The following is a 22,034-nucleotide window of genomic DNA, read 5'->3' as shown; positions in this document are numbered from 1 at the left end:
TGCATACAGTAGCCAACCTCAACCTTGTGGGCCTCTCTGATCAATATCTCAACATGTACCGGGAAGGGAAACAGACACTGCACACTATGGTGGTTTGCATGAGAAAGCCCCCAGAGGCTCATCTATCTGAGTGTCTGGTTCCCATTGGTGGACTGTTTGGGAAGGATTAGGAGGTGCCATCTTGTTGGAGGAGGTAGACCATGGGGGTGGGCTTGGAGGTTTCAAAAGCCCATGGCAGGCCCAGTCTCGTTTTATCTGCCTCCAACTGGTGGATCCGATCTGAGCTCTCCGCTGCTGCTCCAGCACCACGCCTGCCTGCCTGCCTGCTGCCATGCCTACCTCCTGATCATGGACTCACCCTCTGAAACTGTAAGCAAGACCCCAACTAAATGCTCCCTTTTATGAGCTGCCTTGGTCATGGTGTCTTGTCACAGCCGTAGAACATCACTAAGACAGACGCTCATGAACTAGAGCAGGAGACTGGCAGTGACATTCAGCTCCTCCACTTCATCCTTACGGATTTCACTCCTCAGCCTCACATTCTCCATCAAAACTCTCACCCACCTTCCTTCAGTTCCGCAGTCACTTAGCGTCATCTGGGCGGGTTCCCTGTGGTCATTCCCCACCACCCCCATTCCTAGAGTTGGCAAAGCTGCTTTTTTTTTTTTTTTAAAAGCTCTGTAGAGCATTATTCCCAAGCAAAATTGAGGTCAGTAGTTTTCCTCTGTCTTTCCTGTGTTTCCAGGGAGCTTGGAAATAGCTCACATAGATCAGAGCCTGGCAGCTGCTCAGATGACTCTGGCTTTAATGTGGCAATGCACACACACACACACACACACACACACACACACACACACACACACACTGATATATATACAGAGTTGGCCTACACAATCACAAACCAGGATCCACCCCCGACCCGGCTGTAACTGAACTGCTGTATCACTCTCTAGCTGCATTCTCTTTCCAATGCGCGGATGGGCACAGCCTGCGTGACGCTCTTTAGGAACCCATGTAAGCACTCCAAGTTCCATTTTATCAAAAGTGAGAATGCAGGAGGACACGGGTGATGTCCTTTTAACGGCAAGATCACATTGAAGTTCAGGTGTCCCTTGGCAGAAGTCACACAGCTGATAAGAGGCAGGACAAGGAGGTAAGGCCAGCGTCTCTGACGTTTAAATCTCCTGTGCTTTCCTGTACGGCACTCAGCAGTTCTACACAGGCAAAAGACGTTGTGTGTGGCCACGAATTAAGAGAGAGCTCCAGCTCCCACCCCCAAATGCGGAATACAAGGCAAGGAGATAGCTAATGTTGACCTCTGGCCTCTGCGCTCATGTTCCTGACGTACATGCACACATGCGTGTGTACACACACACACACACACACACACACACACACACACACACACGCACACACACGCACGAGCGCCAGCCTCTCAAAGAAACGTGGAAAGAATTTTTAAACAGTTGCCACAAATACCCAATGGCAAACAGGAAAGGAAGTCTCTTTCTCTTGATCACCAGGATAAAGGAAGGTCAGAACGCTGAGCCACCACCTCACAGCTCCATTCACAAAACAGACGGGTGGAGGGTGGGGGGAGATGCTGGCCAGAAGATGCTGAGTGAGTGTTCCCAGGCTTCGAAGTAGAGGACACAATGCCTGCCCCGTGTTTTTTTTTTTTTTTTTTTACCCTCCTTTCATATGTATGGTACGTTATTTGTATATGTTAAGTCTGTGTTTTACCTTAAATTTCATGCCGCCTTTCTATGGACAAAGGAGTATGTTTAAGTCCAGGAAGCTGCCTTAAATCTCCTAGGCCGCCAGCGTCTTTTCTGCCAATCCACCTTACGCAGCAGCTCATGGGTCGTTCATTAAGTCTGCCGAGCCTCGCCTGTGGGCCCAGCACCCAGCTGCCCCTGGGGATGGGGAAAATGAGCAAGAAGTCTCTCTCCCCACCGTGACAGGTGTCCGGGCGGCAAGCTGGCAGCTGCGGTTTAGGTGGGCAACTTTGGAACTCTTATCACTTGTTGGCAAACGCCATCCCTTTCCAGTGTCTCTGTTGCGTCTTTAGAGACACTTCATGATCCTGTCCCCGGGCTTTGGAGATTTTTATCTTAAGTGGTGCAAAGGTTGATCCACCGAACCACCTCCCAGTCACTGAGCAATTATCCCGGGGGTGGCGTGGACGGATGTCTTATCACTGCAGACTGGGCTGCCTAGAAACCTGGTTTTATCTGGAAGCCAGCTTCCCTCAATCGAGGCCAGAGGCTGGTCAGCTCCTGACTGACACCCTGGCTGTGCTCAGGTTCTCTGGCTTGTGAGACTGAATGACGGGTCTCAGCAATGCCTTCTGCACAGGCTGGCTTTGCAGATTTTGAGTCACTTGGGCTTGCTTATTCATTCATTCATTCATTCATTCATTCATTCATTTATGTATTTGTTCATTCATTCATTTACTTATTTGAGCCTCTGGTCTGGTCTGTTTAGTTGACTGTGAAGTCGTTCTAGGCTTTTAAGGAGGAAAACCATAATCTGGCTGGTTTAAGCCACACAAATTCATTTCTCACCATTCCGGCGGAGGCTGCAAGTCCAAGACAGGGAGCCAGCATGGTTGTTGTTCTGGTGAGGACTGGCTTCCTCTGGTCTAAGCTCATCCACCCTTGACGTTAGCTAACCCTGATCACCTCCTGAAGGCCCTGCCTCCTGGTACTATCCTATTATAGGGGAGCATTTCAATGCATGAATTTGGAGGAGGTATAAACATCCAGTTAACCCTGGATACTTCTTTTCATTGCGGCTAAAAAAAATTATTCCAAATATTTTTTATTTCTGTGCCCGCTGAGGTCAGACAAGGGTCTCAGGTCCCCTGGGTGCCGGGAAGGGCAGCTCTTATCTGTTGAGCCATATCTTCAGCCCCTGCCCCAGAGTGAATTCACCTAGGGGCTGGGGATGTCGCTGAGTTGGTAGAAAGCTTGCCTTAGCATGCACAAAGCCATGGGTTTGCTCTCCAGCATTGTATAGAGCTGGGTGTAGTGGTCCATGTCTTGGCTACATAGCAAGCTAGAAGCTGGTCTAGGCTGTATGAGACCCCGTCTTAACCAAACAGAAAAAAAAAAAACAAAAAACAAAAATGAGGAGATTGGCCTAGTATATATTTGATACAGCTTTGGGTTGTAGGCATTGCCTCAGGTCCCCAAGAGAAGGGACAAGGGCCTGGATGCGGCCTCTCTCAACCTGCTCTGCAACATTACAGACCGCAGTACTGCTGTGGCTAACGCCTGTCATGATTGGCTGGTGCACACGTCATTCGAGATCATCTGAACCGAGGGAGGGAAGCTGGGGAGGGAGAAGCCTGCAGATCCTGGTGCCCACGTTCTGCTCCGAAGTGTATGCCAAGGGGTCGCTTATTAGACGGTAGGGCAGATGCTGCCATGGGCACTGAAGGCCTAGAAGTGGACCAGGGAGAGGAGAGGGTGACAGCTGGTTGGAGGTGAGAACATGCGTCTCCCTCCAATGCTTCATTCCAGGTCACTGCAGCTACCAGGAATGGCCACTTACATACTGACCCCACTGCCTAGAACAGCCAGAGAAGGGGACAGATGTTTGAAACAGCAGTCACTGGAGGCCAGGACGTGGGGGCAGAGACGCAAACGGGAGACCTTTAGCAGATAGCTTGCTGTCCTTCCAGAGATCAATGTTTGATGGCCAGCACCCACGTTGGGCGGCTCAGGATACCACCTCATGGATCTAATGACCTCTTCTGGCCTTTGTGGGAACTTACACACAGATCACACACATATACATACACACACACACACACACACACACACACACACACACACACCCTTTAAAACCAGACATGCACAAGCTCAGAGGGCAAGAGGTGCCCTAAATAGTGCCCAAGGGCTCCCCAAGGAAAGGAGTATTTGGAGTTGAGGGGGCTAGAATTCGCAGGGCAGAGGGCAGAGAGGAAGGAGCCCCAGAGGGGTCAGCAGCAGGTCTCCCTTGCTTTTCACTGAGCCTCAGTCTTCATGATTGGTTGAAGCCACCCACAAAAGTGGCTTCTTATGGTTGGGACAGTCTCCAGAGATGAGTCAGGCCTGGAATGATCTGGGTTGGTGGTGACTTCCTCACAGGCCTGCAGATTCTTTGGTGATCTTTTCTGCCAACACGAGGAGTCTGATCCCACTTCCCCTCCCCTGAGCGTGGCTGGATTTACTTACTCATGTAGTTCCCAGGAACAGACTGTGGTGCCAGGGAGGGTGGTGGGGGGTGACTTCAGCAACTAGGTTTTAGAAAGTATTCCGGCTTCCACCTTGCACACTCTTAGACCCGCCATTGGGGGCGGGGCCGGGGAGGGGGCGGGGCCGGAGGGGGCGGGCGGGTGGGGCCGGGGCAAAGCTATGTCACTCCAGCCACCCTATGGGGAAGGTCCCTGTGGAAAAGACCCAAGAGCCCTTTACCAGGCAAGCACGTTCTTTTGCAAGCAGGTCCCAGCCCCAGTCACCGTGACTATGACCCTTCCAGAGGTGACAGTTTGATTTCCAAAGATTGCCCTGTCGGGCTGCTCCTCAGATCTTGATGAGAGAAGAGATGTCCACGGCTAACACTGCTAGTCTTGAGGCAGCATCAGATAACCGTCCAGGATGGGAGGATCCCCTACAAAGCAGATCATTGGGCAGAGGATCAGGAAGGAAGTCCTGCAGCATTAGTGACAGATGGGTCCCAGCAAGAGGGTTGTGCCAGATCTGCAGGAGCCGGGCTTGCAGTCAGGCCTCAGAAGGATTCAACTAATCTCCAGTGTCTTACCTGCACCTCAGAGCAGAGGCCAATAAAGCTTAGAGGGATGTAACAGAACCCGGCCACCAGCAAGGCACAATGTCCTCACAAAAACACAGGGCGTTCGAAGAAGCAGGAGCAGCGTTATTGCAGTCTGGAGAGAAATCACTCAGGAACTGCGTTTGCTGTGACCAACAGCTGGCAGAAGCAGCCGAAAGAAGGGGAGAAATGTTCTTTGGCTTGGAGCTCCAAAAGGTCCAGCCCACTGTGGTGGGAAAGGCATGCTTGAGGAGTCTGTGGCCATGGGGCATGTGGAGGTGACTTACCATAGTTCTGCAGTACCAGGGAAGAGTGAGTGGAATGGGAAATGGGTAGAATTACAATCCTCAAGTCTGTTATTGGTCTACGTCAACCTGGCCACTAGGTTCTGTATCTCAAAGGTCACACAACCACTTGTAGCCGCTGGCTGGGGAACTCGTTTTGAAACACACGAATCCGTGGAGGCTGTTTCATGCTCAAACTTATGCTAAGATAAATTGACTTATTTGTTGAGACCTTCAGCTGAGGGATGGGGGACCGTCACGTTGATGGAGAATCTTTCTTACTCAACCCATTGATCCAGATACCATTCTTTCTCAGACCCGCCCCCCGCCAGGGATGTACCCAGAAGGAAAAAAAGAAAAAAGCCAAAGAGATGAGGGCTTTACCAGCTGCCTAGGTGGTTTGGAACTCACTTAAGCTGGTTGTCAGAAACAACCGGTGTAAACTCAGCAAGACCCAGGGCTGTTCCTCCCGAGGCGGGAGATGTACCCCACTCCCTTGGCTGTGAGCTAATGATGCATGGTCTGGTCACAGGGCAGAGGCCATCGAGACATCAGATATCACAGCCATCATCGACACTGTTGAGTGTGAGGGTGGGGCTGGCCTTGGAACCTCCCACGGGTATCAGAGGGAGATGATCATTGTCTTGGTTGACTCCCGCCTGGTGGGCACCATGTCACCGTGTCAAGAGGGTTGCTCTCTGCTGAGGTGTCCTGACCTGCTGTGAGTGACAGGTAGGCAAAAGGAACAGGAGACGGTGTTAAGTACTCGGCGTTCATTCGTCGGCAATATGTCTTTGTGAACGCCGAGTGAGAGCTAAGGCTGGTCCGGGGACAAGAATTTTACTTGACTTCTGTGTCCAAATACAGTCACTCACCTGATTGCCCCAACATGTTGAGTCGAGGCTGCTCACTCATGTAGACGAATTTCTCAATGGTCTTATTAAATAAACACAGAGCCAGATATAAGGGTGAAAACCTGAGAGATCAGGGAATAGGAAAGTCACAGCCAACCTCACCTCACCAACTCTGCAGCTTCCAAAAGTGAGCTACTTCCTGTCTACCCACACCTATATGCCTTGCTGTTCTGCCATCTGATTTGCTCTCTCTGTCCAGCTACATCACTTCTTCTTCCTGCCCAGTTCTGTCCCTTCCTGTCTGTCTGTACAGACCTCCAGACCTCCGTGGTTAACTAGTGTTGGAATTAAGGCGTGTGCCACCACGTCTGGCTCTGTTCCCACTGTGGCCTTGAACTTGCAGAGATCCAGACAGATCCCTGCCTGCCAAGTGACAGATTAAAGGTGTGTGCTATCATTGCCTGACTTCTGTTGAATATAATAGCTGGTTTTTCCTCTGATCTCCAGGCCAGCTTTGTTTATTAGAGCACAAATAAAATATCACCACAAAAAGTCAAGGGAATTGAGGTTAAGTCACACCTGCCCCATGGCTGGGCTGGGCTTGGAACTCGGGCCCACACCATTTTAGGCCCTAGACGTTGTATATCCACCCAGGTTGCCTATTGCTCCCATGAGGTTGTAGACGAAGATCGTTCCCTCAAGGGAGACAGCAGTGTGCTTGCGGGTTTCAGATGGAAGATCAATGGCTTCTGTAGGCTGGTTGGGGTCAGTGTGCCAGGGTGTGGGAGGATCACAAATACAGCGTGTCACTGTTTGGCCTTTTGTCATGCTGGGCAAAAGCAAGGGCAAGAGACTCACCCACCGGCAGGGCTAGCCTGAAAAAGGAGACATGAAAGTCCATTGGCCAGGGAGCACTCAGGTTAAAGAGACTCCAGGGAAAGATCTAGGGTCAGATAGCACACCGGATAAGCGTGTGCCACCAGGTCTAATTTCTGCTAACTGCACGTGACTGCTACCCGGGCACGTGACTTCGGCCATCCCTCGGTGGTGCCTTCCTTTCCTCAGGAAGGGTCTGGGGCCAGCCGGTGTTGTCTGTCTCAGGGACTTGAAGAAGAAACTCAGCATACAGTGTAGGACTGGGTCTGGTTTGCAAATAGTCTCTAAATGCTAGTCACAACCGTCTGTATTTTATCATATTGGCCGCCTCTCTGCCACTCTATACAGGGGAACTCTTTTTGCTTTTACACTTACTTTTGAAGGATTGGCTTAGATTCGTCGTACACAGTGATGGTTTTCACGGAGCTGTTTTCTTTCAAGCACGTCAAATACTCTGACCCTAGCCACCCCCAACCTGAAACTCTTGAGGTCCCTCTGCGTCTCCACCCCTGCTGATCTCCTTCCTTGGGCGGCTGGTTTCTTAGCTGGGAAATGTGAGACTGGAGACACATTGCTCTCTGGGCTGCTGCCCCTGTGACATTTGCCTGACGAGGTCACAGGTGACTCCCTCGGGACTGACTGACTGGGGACGGACCTAGGACCGTCCTAGGACCAGAACCAAGCAGAGCAGTCAGTAGCTTCCCAGAGTGGCAGCCACTGTTCCCAAGTCATGGAATTCATTCCTCCATTCCTGCTGATGCTGACTCCTGGCATCTCCCTCGGCACCTTGGTACTTCTGGTCCTGTGTTGTCTTTTTACCTTCTGACTTACCTGGCTCATTATTATGATTCTTTCCCAGGGGACCACAGTGGAAAGGGTATCATGGCCTCTCTCTTGCTTTCCCTCAGGGAGAGAGAGAGAGAGAGAGAGAGAGAGATCTTACCTAGTAGCTATCACTGTCCCTGCCCACCTGAGGCCAGCCACAGCCTCTGCCAGCCCTGGTGTATGTACCTCAGCATCCCTGCAGACGCTGTTGGCTGTCTCCTGCACTTAGCACCTCCATCTGGCCCGGATTTGCCTAGACAAGTGCCCACACGGGATTCCAAAGTGGCGGAACCCTCTTGCTTGGAGACTAGGTTTCCAAAACCCTTTATTGGTGGGCAACCCTCGGGTCCATAGCAGCACTGAACATGTGATCGCTACTTGAGACTGTGTACCCACTGAGGACAGGTACCCACCCCATCAACCCTGTGCAGCCTGGGCACCTGCCACACAGGCCACTGTGCTGAATGGGGGAGTGAGTGAATGAGAGGCCATGGGTAATGGCTGCTCCTCCCAGAGACAGAGATGGGGACTCTGTCCACAGACAGACTCATGGCCACAGTGTGGGTGTGACCCCACGTGTGCTGGCCCTGAGGCTGGCTGTGTTGGCTGCAGTGATGTGTGCCTGGGTCCCCAGGGAGCCCGAGTGCTATTTACTTCCTGGCATGTCGGGGGATGGACTGGAGTAGCACAGACAGGCTCCAAGATGCCCACCTGCCGCCAAGCCAACTAGGCGTTTTTCCTCTCTGTCGTTGGCGCTTCCTTTACCCTCCTGGAGCACCACCCTAATTAAGATGTCCCTGGTGACCTTCTAAAGTCTTCTGTCCCTGATGCTTTTGCTCCCGCCCTTTGCCGTTCCTGGATGACCTCCTCCTCCTCCTCCTCTTCCTCTGCCTTTGGAACCCGGGGCCATTTATATCCTCTTACTCCCCCAAAAGTTCTCCCAGGCCAGTCATAGTGCCACGGGCTACATTCTGTCTCTGTGGTGTGTTCCCACTGCTCTGTCCTCTGTCCTTCCTCCTCCTCAGTGAAGTGGCACCAGGTGGCCAGTGGTTCCACCTGGCTTCAGGGGACCCGAGTGAGGAAGTCCCCATGGTGAAGATGCCTCATTGTGTCACTGGATTTGTTGGGGTCCTAGCACCTTGACAAGCTTAGGCTCTGCAACCTGCCTTCAACAGGACAGTTAGACAGGTCATGGGGAAAAACAGAGAAAGGAAATGAGTTCAGTGCGGGCCCACTGAGAAGAGGAATCTTCACAAGTCCCTGTGAAGCCTCTTCCTGGGAGACAAGTGTCCTCCCAGGTGGATAACAGGCTTCAGCCATTGTCTCCTCCCAGCATGGGAGTCCTAGCGAAATCCCAATTTCTTGAGGTCCATTGTCTCATTGAGAGGACCAGCAGGGTCTCCTTTGGGTACTTAATGGGGTGGGGTGGGGTGGGGCAGGTGGGGGAGCACCGCTAAGGTCTAGCCTTAGACCCCGAAGAACCTCCTCATTCCCAGAAGCCCTAGCTAGGCATTAGCACCCTGTCCTTCTGGGACAGCGCCCAGTGCCTCTGGGATCTTCTCTGCTGGGATTTTGCAGAACTGACCTCTGGAGTGGAGAGGTCAGTCAGTTGTCTGTCCATGGTGGGGGGTGACTGGGGCGGGGGTGGGTGGGGTGGGGTGGGTGGTCTCATGCAGAGGGCAGCTCACCCTTTTGCCCACACCTGCCCGCCCGGGCACCCTGGGTCAGAGCTGTTAGCAGTGGAGTAGTCCGTCAGGAAAACAGAATCAGGACTTAACAGTTATGTCACGCTGAGAAGAGTGGGTTTCAATGAGAGGAGTTGTGTTCTCATTGCGGTCGGGACAGTTACGATGCTGTCCTCTCAGGACAAGTCAGCACTGGAATCCAACAATGGAATCCCCGCTCCTCAAGAGTACTGGATTTTAGAATTGAAAGTCTAGTCAGCCACTTTGCCCCGAACCTAACAGGTTCCTTTCCCAGCCCCAGACTGGACCTGCTTCACGAACACCTCCACCCACTTCCTGGATTGTGAAACTGAGTCTGGAATCGAGGATGCTGTGTGGCTCAGCCCAGGTCTGGCTTCTTCCTCCTCTAACCAGAGTCATTAGGTTATTTCCCCTCTTCCGACTGGTGCTGAACGCTGCTGCAGGTGCGGCGATTGGCTCTGGGGATCACCTCAGCTCCGAGGCTGAGTCACCACCCAGCCACCAGCCAGGCTGCTGACAAACATACCTTGGGGCCCCACCAGGGAGGCTCCAGACAGTGCTGGGCTGGAGCGCTTGGGCTTGGGAGAATCCGGTTCTCTGTATTGTGACTTAGTGAATGTTTCTGAAAAAAAAGTGACCCGTGTATGTGTGTGATCTAAGCTAACTGGAGCTAACTCGCTGTGAACCGCCCCCTCAGCCAGACCTTTGCTGATCAGAGCCGTATGAGTGTGTGTGTGTGTGTGTGTGTGTGTGTGTGTGTGTGTGTGTGTGTGTGTATATGCACCAATCCCCAGGTTCATTTGTGGGATAAGGGCTTTGGGCTGAATTTTATGACGTTCGGAATCTTCCCGTCTGTAGAGCTGAATGATTAAAAGAAAAAAAAAAAAAAAACGTGTTAAGGCTTCACGTAAATGGCAAAATGTAGTATGTGCTTTCTGGGAAAGCCTGGAGGGCAGGGGAGGGGCAGGCTGCCTTCATTCTGGGGCCCAGGACCTCATCAGGAATTCGTGGGCAGTGGAGACCATCCTTGCGGATGGCTGAGGGTTGCCCCAAGCACAGCTGGAGCACTTCCACACCTGGCTTGATGCAGAGCCACCCGGCCTATGCTGATCCCTGCCTGGTCATGCCACAGCACACCGCGGCTGTCCTCGAGAGCTCCTGGGTGGAGCCAGCCTGGCCTGGCTCAGCTCTCCTGCGGGTCTACCATGGACCTCAAAAGGGATCTGGGCTTCGACCTGGGGGGTGGGTGGGTGGGTCAGGGGAGCACAGCTTGACTGGTAGAGCACACAGCTGGCCTGAGTAACCCAATTATGCACGCTCTCCAATAAGTAGACCCCAGTGCGCCTCTGTGATCTCAGCTTTCTGGAGGCTGAAGGATCAGAAGTTCAAGGTCATCCTTAGATACATAGAATTTGAGACCAGCCTGGGCTATACAATAGCCCCTTCCCCCCATAAAAAGCTAGTGTCCCCCCCCCCCCCCCCCCGCCCCACCAAGGTGTAGTGAAGTCCCCTCCCATCCCTCTGCTCTCCACCTCCTCTCTGGTCTCCTGGAATGCTGTGGGATGGCATCCATTCCTGCCATACCAGCCCCTTATACCAGTTTCCTTCCTGGGCTAACATCTACATGGTACTCCGACTCTCTCTGTGGCCTGCAAGACCTCTCAGGTTTGTGTCTCCAGGCACTTTCTTCCAGGGTCATTGCTGTGGTTCCCTGGAAAGCACCGCCTCTCCGGAGGGTCTTTGCATCTACATAGAGCTTGATGTTTGTGACTGGGGCTGTGACTCAGTTGGTAGAGTGAGTGCCCAGCACATCTGAAGCCCTGGGCTCCATCCCCAGCACCCGGAATCTAGGCATGGTGGAAGTAGGGTTTTGCCTGTAATCTCAACGCTCGCTTGGGAGGTGACAGGCAGATCAGAAGTTCAGGGTCATCCTGGGCTACATAGAAAGTTTGAGGCCAGCCTGGGATAGAGGAGTCCCTGTCTCCAAAACAAAGCAAGATGTGATTTACTGTCCTTTGGGGTCTCAGTGACCCTTGAGAGTAGCTTTCCACCACCGGACTTGGTGTTATTCTTTGCTTATTCTTTATTGGGGTTTTGCTCCCTGGTGGTGAATGTTAAGCCCGGAGGTAGGTCAGGTGTGGGGGCGCACAGAGTAGGGTCTGACGGCCCGCCGGCGTGTGGCAATAAGGTCAAGAAGGGGTCAGGTTGTTGGAATTGAAGACTTTGGCTCGCGGGGAGGAGACTCAGAGTCCCTGCTCCGGGCAAAGTCAAGGCAGACGGTCCTTGTCTACGGTGGGGTGGGGTGGGGTGGGATGGGGGAGGTGGAGGTGCCAGAGAGGAGGTCAGTGGGCCCTGAAAGCATCCCAGCTCCACCGCTCCTCCGAGCCCCCCTGGCGCCGCCCCGGAGGCCCCGCCCCCGCCCAGGCCCCGCCCCCTCCCCGTGCTCTAAACTGACAGCAGCTTCAGGCCTGGTGTTTGCATACAAAGGCGGCGGCGACGCACGCGCGGGTCGGCTCGGTGAGTAGCCGCGGGGATCTGGGTCCCTGCGCACACCCCAAGGCACGTCCTTAAGCTGTGGGGGACCCGCCAGGAGGCCGTGCGGGCCGCGTGGCATCCCCGGGCCTTCCCAATGGAGCGCCCGAGCTTGCAGGGGACCCCGCGGGGGCTGGGACCCGGATGAGACTCATCCCGAGGGGCTTAGGATTCAGGCTTTGCAGCCGAGGATACCGAGGCCAGCCTGGGAGGTTGACCTCCCGTGTGCCCAAGGGCACACCTCCGCTGGGTGGCAGCGAGCTGGGACCCCAGATTCTCAGGTTAACCCGGCCAGGCCTCCTGCTGCTCTGCCGTGCGTGTGTGTGTGCGCGTGTGTGTGTGTGTGTGTGTGTGTGTGTGTGTGTGTGTGTGGTGGGCGCTGGGCCTGCGGCTCCACCAACCTGGCCTACGGGGACAGTTTTACATGGGGGAAGGCCTGGGGGACGGTTTTACTTGGGGGGAAGGCCTGGGGAATATAGAGGGCTGGCTGATCATTTGTGTGGCCAGTAGTTGCCACAGATACCCATCCTCCTTGGCAGGACGGAAGAAGGAGAGAGAGAGAGAGCCCGGGACCCGGCTGGTCTGGGGACCCTGGGACACAGCGGCTTCCCACAGGGTAGCGAAGTTGTGGGGAAGGTGAGCCTGTAACGGTTCTTAGAGGAGTGGATGGACGGGGACCCATGAGGAGGATTCAGACGTGCTGCCCACCCCTTGTTCCTTAATACGTGTTTGATGAATGAAAGCCGTTTAGGAATGCATAATAATTCAGGACTGATAAGCACCCCAGTCAGGGAACTTTTCAGTGTCCCCAGAAAGGCTGAAAGATCGCCATGTGTTCGGTCCCCCATGTTGACCGAGCTTCCTGTTTGCTGACATGGTGTCTGCTGTCACGGGTTTTGTGTGTGTGTGTGGGTGTGCGTTTGGCCCTTTCCCTGATTGTGTAGGGCCTGGTGGTTGGGCTGGGAAGCCTGGCTCCTGGGCTTGGTGCTGTCTTGGTGGCCGCGCCAGCCACCCCGTGTGACTTCTCCCTTCTTTAGGTGACAGTTGCCAGCGTTCTTAGGATGCTTGCCACTTTGGAAAGCGGGCTGTGGCGGTGCAAGGGACAGCGTGCCCGGTCTTGTTGCCTGGCTGATGACTTGGGGTTCAGATGAGGGAGATGGGACCCTTGGTGACTGTCCTGAGTGGGGCGTATCCGCTGGTGGGGCTGGGCCAGGCAGGCCTTTTGGTTATCTCTTGCTGTCAGGGCTTTGGGCTAGAGAGAGGGAAAGGTCAGGGGATGGCAGGGCGGCTGACCACTGATAGCTGGAGATCCGTGGGCCCGAGACGTCACTTCTGGAGCCGGGTTATCGCTTTCCCTATCTCGAGTGAGTGGAAAAACCATACTTGGCTTACCAGGTTGTTGCCTAAAATGAATTGAGGTACTTCAGAGCAACTTCAGACTGTCCCTCTAAGTGGGGAGCTCAGGGTACCACTGGGGGCCCTTTGCAGAGCTGGGCTCGCCTGGCTCGCCGATGCTAGCTTCTGGTCCATCCCTGAGCTGCCTTGGATCACCCCTACTACCCCACCTTAGATTGTAAAGCCATTTTTCTGGAGTCTTCTCTGTCTTCGGTTCAAGGTCTGAAAGGGACCAATAATGATATGAATTGATTTTAGCAAGTATGTAGGTGTGATAGGTACCTTGTTCTAGGATGGCTGGGTGTGGGGTTGGTGTCCTGTGCACTAACAGCCCTGGCCTTTGGAGCCTTTTAAAAGCAACCAGGAGTGAGTGATACAGGCTGATAGGTGATCCGGCTACACTGGGATGTCCTTATCTGTGAACGTGGAGCTGTTGTAGCTTGGACTGGCCTGGAACTTGCTATGTATCCCAGGCTGTTCTTGACCTGTGTTGCCCAGGCTAGCCTGGAGCTCAGGATCATCCTGCCTCAGCCTCCTTGATGGATGTTGGAATCACAGACATGTGCCCCCCAATACCCTGCCTGAAACCATGTTTATTGTGGAACCTGAGTATACCCTTCCAATACCCCAGGATTCCTCTGATCCGGTAGTGTTCCCTGCTCTGCCTTTATTTGTGTGTAGGCACAATCCGAATACTTTAAATACATACAAAGCACGCTGCTGCAAGAGACTTAGTTCCGTATGTTCTTTGGAGCTGTTTGCCACCATTGGGTCAGAACCACTTTTTACCTGGAGGGTGGACTGTGGAACGGACTACAGGCTGTGTTCTAGTATCTCCGGGTGGTGGGTGCCGTTTAAATCACCCATCTTACAGGTTCAGAACGAGCCACAGTTCTCTTGGACAGGCAGGGGGTACGTGACCATGACTGACGGCCAGGGACAGGATTGGAGGGGGAGGTGCGGGGACGGACAGAGGTCCCAGGAACAGAGCATTCGTGACCAAGATGAGCAGCTGGCTAGAGGACTCTCCCAAGTGTGTGAGAGGACACTGGGCACTTCCAAGGGGGAACAAAGGTCCCGTGCCCTGCAAGGGAGCTAACGGTTGAGGGCCGAGGTCCTGAGTCCCAACCCAAGGCAGTGTGTGTCCCAGGGTACAGGGCCCGCATTGTGTCTTCTATGTGTCCCCTCCTGCTGGCAGGGACCTGAGGCCTCTTATAACCTGGGATTATAATACTACCCCCTTATTGCCCGAGTAGGGACCATGTCCTAGCTGACCCTGCCATTCGGGCAACCTTATCAGAAGCAGTATTCAAATTGTGTGTGTGTGTGTGTGTGTGTGTGTGTGTGTGTGTGTGTGTCTGTGCATGTCACAGCATGAGTGGAGGTCAGAGGACAACTTCATAGAGTCTCCAGGGGCTGAGCCAGGTTCTGAGGCTTGGCAGCAGCCCCTTTCCCGGGGGGCCGTCTCCTCAGCCCCTGTCTCCTCAGCCTTCACGTCCCTTTTCTGCTGAGTAGTTTTCGTTGACATGGAGACCCTGAGACACGTGTACAGAAGTTTTCAGACTTCCCATGGAAAACTGATGTGAAAGAAATACTTGTGTAGACGGAAAAGCCAAGGTCTCCCCCCCCACCCCCTGTGAGTGTGGGTATTTATAGAGCCTAAAACTCCCTTCCACTTTTAATAGGCTTGAGCTATTCTGTACATAACGTGGACGGTCCATAATTTATTAATCCAGGGTCTTGTTGACCTCGAAGTGGTTCCTGCTTTCTCCTCACAGTCAAGTCTGCGGTCACTGCCACCCACAAATACCGTGTTGTTTCTGGGGGCTGGTGAGGTGGTTCAGCAGGTAAGGGTGCCTGCTGCCAACCAGGACGACTGGAGTTCGGTTTCTGGAACCCACATTCCTGGAAAAAAAGAACACACTCTCACTAGCTCTGTGGAAAGAACAAACTGACTCCCACTAATTGTCCTCTGAGGTCCATTTACGTGCTGTGGGGTGTGCAGACACGTGCCTGTGCAGACACACTCACTAAAAACATCATCTGCTTTTATCTGTAGAATCAGTTCTTGCTGTGGGATTGCTGGGGTCTGCTCACATGTGCCAGATGGGTAGCTCTTCCTGGGGCTTTGTCGCGATAATGACCGGAGCATGGAGTGTATGGTCTGTGATTCTGCTCTCACTATTGGAGTTTTTGTGGAATGGTTTGATGTGGGACCTTCTGAAAGGCCTTAAAAATTAATCGATTGTATGCACGTGTTTCAGTGGGAGGCCAGGCGGATCTCTGTGAGTTCGAGGCAGCTGGCTCAAGTGCTCAGAAAGCGCAAAGCTAACAGAGAAATGTCTAAAAAAAAAAAAAAAAAAAAAAAAAAAAATCATTGTATGCATGTGTGTTCAGGGGTGTGCATATGTAAGTGGGAGTGTCTCTGTGTATGTGCAGGTGGGTATGTCTATGTGTGCAAGTGTGTGTGTGCAGATGTGTGTGTGTGTAGGTATGTGTGTGTGTGTGCAGGCTTGTGTGGGTAGTGTGTGTGTAGGTGGGTGTCTATGTGTGCACATGTGGAGGCCAGAGGTGGACCTTCCCTAGGTCCACCTTACCTTTTGAACCAGGATCTCTAACTGAACTTGTCGCAACTGGTTCAGTTGCTTGGCTGTCTTGGGATCTCACTGTCTCCTCCCCAGTGGCCCGTGCCTGGCTTTTATGGGGATGCTGGGATTAAACTCAGGTCCTCCGGCTTTTGAGACTTTAGGGACTGAGCCACCCTCTCTTGATTTGCGTATCTGTGTGAATCTGGGTTGATGAACTAACTCCTCATACATAATTGTTCACGTGTCCTCTGTTGTCTTGTGAGCCCTTCATGTTACTGTGACAAGTTTTCAGTGGCGTTGACCTGAGGCCCCCCCCCCCCAAGTGGTGTTACTATTCCGGGTGGTGAGATGGTATTGATACAGCTGTGGGGTTAGGAGAGCTATGGCAGGGCTTTGGAATTTTGGCAGATTAAAAAAAAATGCGGCGGGGGCGGGCGGGCGGGGGGGGGGGGAAGCAGCATTTCTTGGCAGTTCATAAAGCCTGCTGATAGATTCTGCCAATTTGGGGCTAAATGTAGACTTTTCTAATGTCATAACTAGATGGGAAGTCTTGAGACTCATGGCACTTCTTGATGACGTCCCTAGGCCACGTCTGGGACAGTCTGAGGCTGGGGTGGTGGCTGTGCCTAGCACCTGCCGAATACCAGGATTAATTCGGGAGGTTGTGTGTCCTCCAGTTGCAGGTTGGGGCCTTGAAGCGGGGTTCTCTTCCCCATACGAGCTCCCCATTTATCTAGGAAGATCTTACCTGGAAATGGCATTTCAGAGAACTTAGTGTTGGTCAGAATGCCAGCCCAGAAGCAGCCACATCAAAGAAAAAGAGCCCGTGTGTTTTGTGACCCACAGATCCAGAAGGTTCTGGTTTGCTCTAGAGCAGTGGTTCTCAACCTGTGGGCCATAACCCCTTTGGGTGGTCAAACACCACTTCCAGAGGGGTGGCATATCAGTGATCCTGCATCTCAGACATTTACGGTACGACTCATAACAGTAGCCAAGTCACAGTTATGAAGTGGCAACAGAAATAATCGTATGATTGGGGGGAGTCACCACAACATGAGGAACTGATTAGAGGCTCGCAGCATTAGGAGGGATGAGAACCACTGCTCTGGAGAATTCCAGGCTGGTCCGAGGAGCCTCTAAGACCTGGTCAAGTTCTCCTTCAAAATACATTTGAGCCAGGAACTGCAGAATCCTTTTCTCCAGTGTGTTCAGCCCTGCCAGGTGCAGTATTTTTGCCAGATTTCAAGAAAAAACAAACAAACAAACAAACAAACGAAAAACCCAGCAGACTGGAAAGCAGCCTGGTGGCCAGCGTCTTCCAGCAGGTCTGCAGGAGACGTCAGCGTTTTGTTTTGTTCTCTTCGGTTCCTCTGATCTTCCCTCACCCCTGCGTTGTTTCTCAGACGCTTTCTTCTTCAAACCAAACCTCTCCCTTTCTGCCTCCTCACGTGCTTTCAAGGAAGCCGAACACTGAAACTCTGCAGCTTGATGGGATTATGGCCCGGTGGGAGGCGCCTCTGCCCTGGCTCGGTTGTTCTGGCGGCTTATCTTCGGGCTAATCGAATTAGCGTCTTCCTTGAGCTTTTTCAATGCCGGTGCAGCTGAAGGAAGTGAAATCTGGGACTTGACGTCTAGTGGTTTGATTGTGTGGAACATTTGAAGAAAAATTCACGCAAGACTTTTGGAGACAAGCGCCTCCAACGGGGGCAGAGAAAGAGTCCTTTCCCGGCCTGACTTCAGCCCAGCGGGTGCCTGAGAGGACCTGGCGTACACTGGCTTGTTAAAGCCCACTGTGGGTCACATGCCCCTGGGGTGCACCTCACGTCTTCTTCTGATATTTTTGAGGCGGGATCTCATGTAGCCCAGGCTGGCCTCACACCAAGGATGACTTTGAAGTTCTGATTTTCCTGTCGTCACCTCCCCAGTCCTGGGATTGCAGGCTGCACAACCACTGTCCCTGGTTTTACCCAGTGCTGGGGAATCAAACCCAGGGCTTTGTGCCCGCCAGGCAATCGCTGCACCAGCTCAGCTGCATCCCCGGCCCTTACGTCATTTAAAGTGTGCCGCACAGAGCAGCCATCACTGCACTCCTCCAGAGTGGAAACCCTTCATCCAGAGGTCGCCCACTCCACATTTCTGTTCCCTCCCAGCTCCCGTAGCTGCTGCTGTTTTCTCTAGGTAGCTCCTATGGTGCTCCTGCAGCGTCTGTCTGTCCTGTTTTCATGGCCTCCTTCACACCCTCACTGCCCTCCTGGCTTATCCTGCCTGGGTTGGGGCAGCTTGCAGAATCTCCTCCCCTCCTTTTCTTGCATGTGTATGTATGTGTGTGCATGTGTGTGTGTGTGTGTGTGTGTGTGTGTGTACATGTATATAGAGGCCAAGAATAGATGTTGGGTGTCTTCCTCTCTCCACGCTGTGGACCGAGGTCAGGTTCTCTGGCTGCACCCAGCGCTCACTGAGGAGGAAAGTCTAGCCAGCTTGCCTTGGGGCTCCCCTTCTCTGCCTCCTCAGGTCTTGTTAGGGGTGCGCCACCCTGCCTGCCTGACTTCCATGTGGTGTTGTGGATCTGAGTTCTACTCCGCCCTCTAGCACAGCAAGTGCTTCATGCTCTGAGCCATTTCCTCAGCCTCCATGATTTTCCTCTTTGGGGAGGTTGAGTAATCTCCCATCATCCCACATGTTCTTGTCGCTCTGTCGATGGATGTCTGGCTGCCAGACAGATGCTTTGCCGATGATGCTGGGTGATTCTTCCTTTTTATGTTGTGAGCATGAGTGTGCACATACCTTCTCAAGACCCTGATTCCAGCTCTTTAGAAGATACACATTGATGTTGAATTGCTGGGTTGCAGGGTAATTCTGTTTTTCATTTTGAAGGAATTGCAGCACTGGTTTTCAGGTATCTGCATCATTTTCCCTTGCCACCAACAGCACACAAGGCCCCCGGTTTCCCCACCTACTTGACAATACTTCCTATATTCTGGTTAATGGTAGTCTTCTTCGTGAGTTTGTGGAGGCAATGTGTTTTTTTTTTTTAAAGGAAAAAGCCTAGTGCAGGGTCGTCTAGGCAGCCCCTGGATCTTGATGTCAAGGATAATTTCAAGAAGACTTTCGTCTGGTGGGGCTTGTGAACAGTGTCCCTGGGTCTACACAGAGACCTTTTAACACATGCGGAGGTTTCCAGCAGACAGCTATTTGCTTCTGGCTATTTGCAGTTAGAAAATACACCAGCCAAGCCCTTTGCTCACACTGCAGACAGTTACTCGGGGAGTGAATCCTCGGGTGTTCGCAGGAGAACTCTGCCTCAGACTTCCCATTTCTAGTTGTTGTTTTTTTTTTCCCCAATTAAAAAGAGCCTGTTGGAGCAGCAAAGTGGTTGTCCTGTTCTACAGTTCCTGTGCCTGGGAGGGCTGCTTTCTTGAGGTCACAGGGGCAGAGCAGCCATGCGTATCAGTGATGAAGGATGCCTCTTGGGATGCTGAATGGAGTGGGAAAACGCCCCCTTATTTCTGACCTGTTAAAACTAGAACTGGGCCTTGCAGGCATCTGGGACCCTGTGCTCACCCATTTGAACCTGGGGAACTGGAATGCTGAGACCTGCTAACTGCCCCCCAACTCTCAGAACCTTTTTCATTCCTACACAGTGTAAACTGAAGCCTCCCCCCTCCAGGAGACACACCCAGTATTAAAGATTCTAGAAGGCTGAACTGTTAACTGATTGTGGAGAGTTAGAATCTCCTTGATCCAGAACTGAAGTATCTGGGGCTACTTTTAGTTTTCTTATTAGCTAGCTATTCACCGTCCACACCTTTGTCTGACTGTATGAGTTACCTTACTGCTGCTTCGATAAAACACCATGACCAAAACAACTCACAGAAGGAAGACTTAGTTTTGGTTTTTGTTCCCGGGGGAACAGAGCCTCCTGGTATGGAGTGTGGCAGCAAGCTGCAGGTATGATGACTGGAACAGGAAGCTGAGAGTTCACATTGTCAAATGCAAGCCGGAAGCAGACAGAGTGAACTGGTGGAGTTCACAAGGGAGGCTTTTAAACCTCAAAGCCCACCCCCAGGAACCTACTTCTAGCTTGGCTCATCATCTAAAACTTCAAAACAGGCACTACAGACCTGCAAAACAGGGCCGCCAACTGCAGACCAAGTGTTCAGATGCCCAGACTATGGGGGAGATTTCTCATGCAAACCACCACACTGTTCTAACTTCCTTTTGACTATCAGTTCCTTGCAAACGTATTCTCCTGGCTTCTGCTAGTTCGGACGTTAAGAATGTCATTAGATAACACCTGAAACCTGTGGCCGGATTTTCTCTCTTTACTGAGAATCATGCGTGTGTGGTCCCCACCAATTGTTATGACTTCGTTTGTCCTGTGACTGATACAGTCTCATGTAACTGTTCTAATGGTAGCACACAGTCTTAGGGCCATCGGAATCTGTGTTTTCAGGAAATGCTCACCTGTGTTTGCTTTAGAATAAAGCATCTCTTATTCCCTTTGAATTGAGAGCTGTGTTTAGTCCACAGTATGAAAGTATCAAGGTGGGTCTTGGCTGAGCGGGCCTGGGCTGGGCCTTCCCTGCCAGAGAGCTTGGTCTGTTGCTCGGTGATGAGCACAGACCCTGTAGGAGCAGGGTGGAATTAGGGATGCCGTGGTGGACGTCACAGGGGGCTTCACTGAACTCGAATAGAGTTGGTTCAGAATCCAGCAAGCCTGCTTCTGGTCTGGCAGCCTGATGCCAAGCCTGGGATTTTGGGCATCGGCTTTGTGACGCTGGGGCCTACTTTTCGGTTTCCTCCCGTGGAAGGCCTCCTACCACAGGATTATTGTGAGGGGCACAGGGATATGAGGCATGGCAGAAATTGTGCAAAGACACCCTTTAAAATGCCCCCAAAGGCTGCAGAGTTGGAAGTTTTCCTCTTTTGCTGGACACAGCAAAGGTTCAAATCTCCAGTTATTGTGGAGGGTGATGCGCATCGGAAGAAGGTGAGGGTCGCAGCGTTGTGTTTTTTTTAAATTGCAGGCCTTTTTGGGGGCGGGGGACTCTGCCTCTCTTCTTCTTGTTTTGTTTTCTGAGGCAGGATCTCATGTAGCACAGGTTGGCTACATGAAAACCCGATCCTCCTGCCTCCATCTTCCATGGGTTGGGATTACAGGGACGTGTGATCACTGGCTTATATTTTGGTCGCAGGTGTATTAGTCCTCTCTCACAAGCCTAGGCCAGGGACTGCCTTTTCTGTGCACGGTGGAGCCAAACCCCGTAGGGCAGATGTCCCAAAGGTTTGCTGAGGATGGCGGGTGGCTGGCAGGCTGGTTGGGCGAAGGACTTAACAGACGGGCCCCCCGGGGTTGTCAGAGAACAGCTGGGCGGGCAGAGACTGGGCAGAAACTGATGAGAGCCATTGTCTCCCCGTTGCCTGGCATTCCTAGTGTTAGGATGCTGGGCAGGCTGACCGCTGGAGGAGAAAGGTCACCAGCTGTCACGCTGGGCCACACACCCTGTGTGCTGTGGCACTGAACTGCCTTGTAAGCTCTGCCCATGGCGCGGTGGTGGCATGTTTGTGAGGAAGCCGACTGCTCCCTGATCTGATCTGAAGTCGGCTCCATGGGAGAGCGTGCGTGCCTACTGCTGCAGAACTGGTCCAGAGCTCATGTATGGCCAGGGAGGTCGCAGGCCCTACGGGGAAACCCACTGCTGATGTTTTGCCAAGTGGACGCACAATTAAACTGCCTCCTAGCTAGTCGTGTTCACGACATTAATGTGTGTGGGGGTGCATGCCACTGTGAAGGTATGGCGGTCAGAGGGAGTGAGTGGTGCCCTAATCTGTCGGGGGTTGGTTCCCATTCCTCCACGTGGGTCCCCGGGGGATGAACTCAGGTTTCCAGGCTTGTTGGCAGGTGTCCTGACGAGCAGAGCCGTCTTGCCAGCCCCTGAACAGCCCGTGTTTACCCACACAGGCAAATGCAGCTCCCAGGCTTGGTGAGGGACCTCTTTCAGCAGTAAGCACTGGTCAGGATTGGGGGGCTCATAACATAACTCGTCAGGGGGTTGAGAGCAAGTGCTGAGTGCTTGGTACTAACTGGGACATGGATGTCACCTCCTCTGAGGCCCAGGGAGCATCATGGAAGAGGGCATGGAGGGACTGTGGGAA

General features: G+C 52.8%; 1 protein-coding gene across 1 annotated transcript in view; it reads left to right on the top strand.

Moving 5' to 3' along the window:
* The window catches only part of Lpin1 (lipin 1), a 106,969-nt gene that overhangs the window by 39,945 nt on the left and 44,990 nt on the right, over window positions 1–22,034 (top strand).

This window comes from Peromyscus leucopus, chromosome 22 (genome assembly GCF_004664715.2).
Source record: "Peromyscus leucopus breed LL Stock chromosome 22, UCI_PerLeu_2.1, whole genome shotgun sequence".
Lineage (NCBI taxonomy): Eukaryota > Metazoa > Chordata > Mammalia > Rodentia > Cricetidae > Peromyscus > Peromyscus leucopus.
Note: the sequence above shows the minus strand (reverse complement) of the source record. Positions and strands in the feature narration are given on the sequence as shown.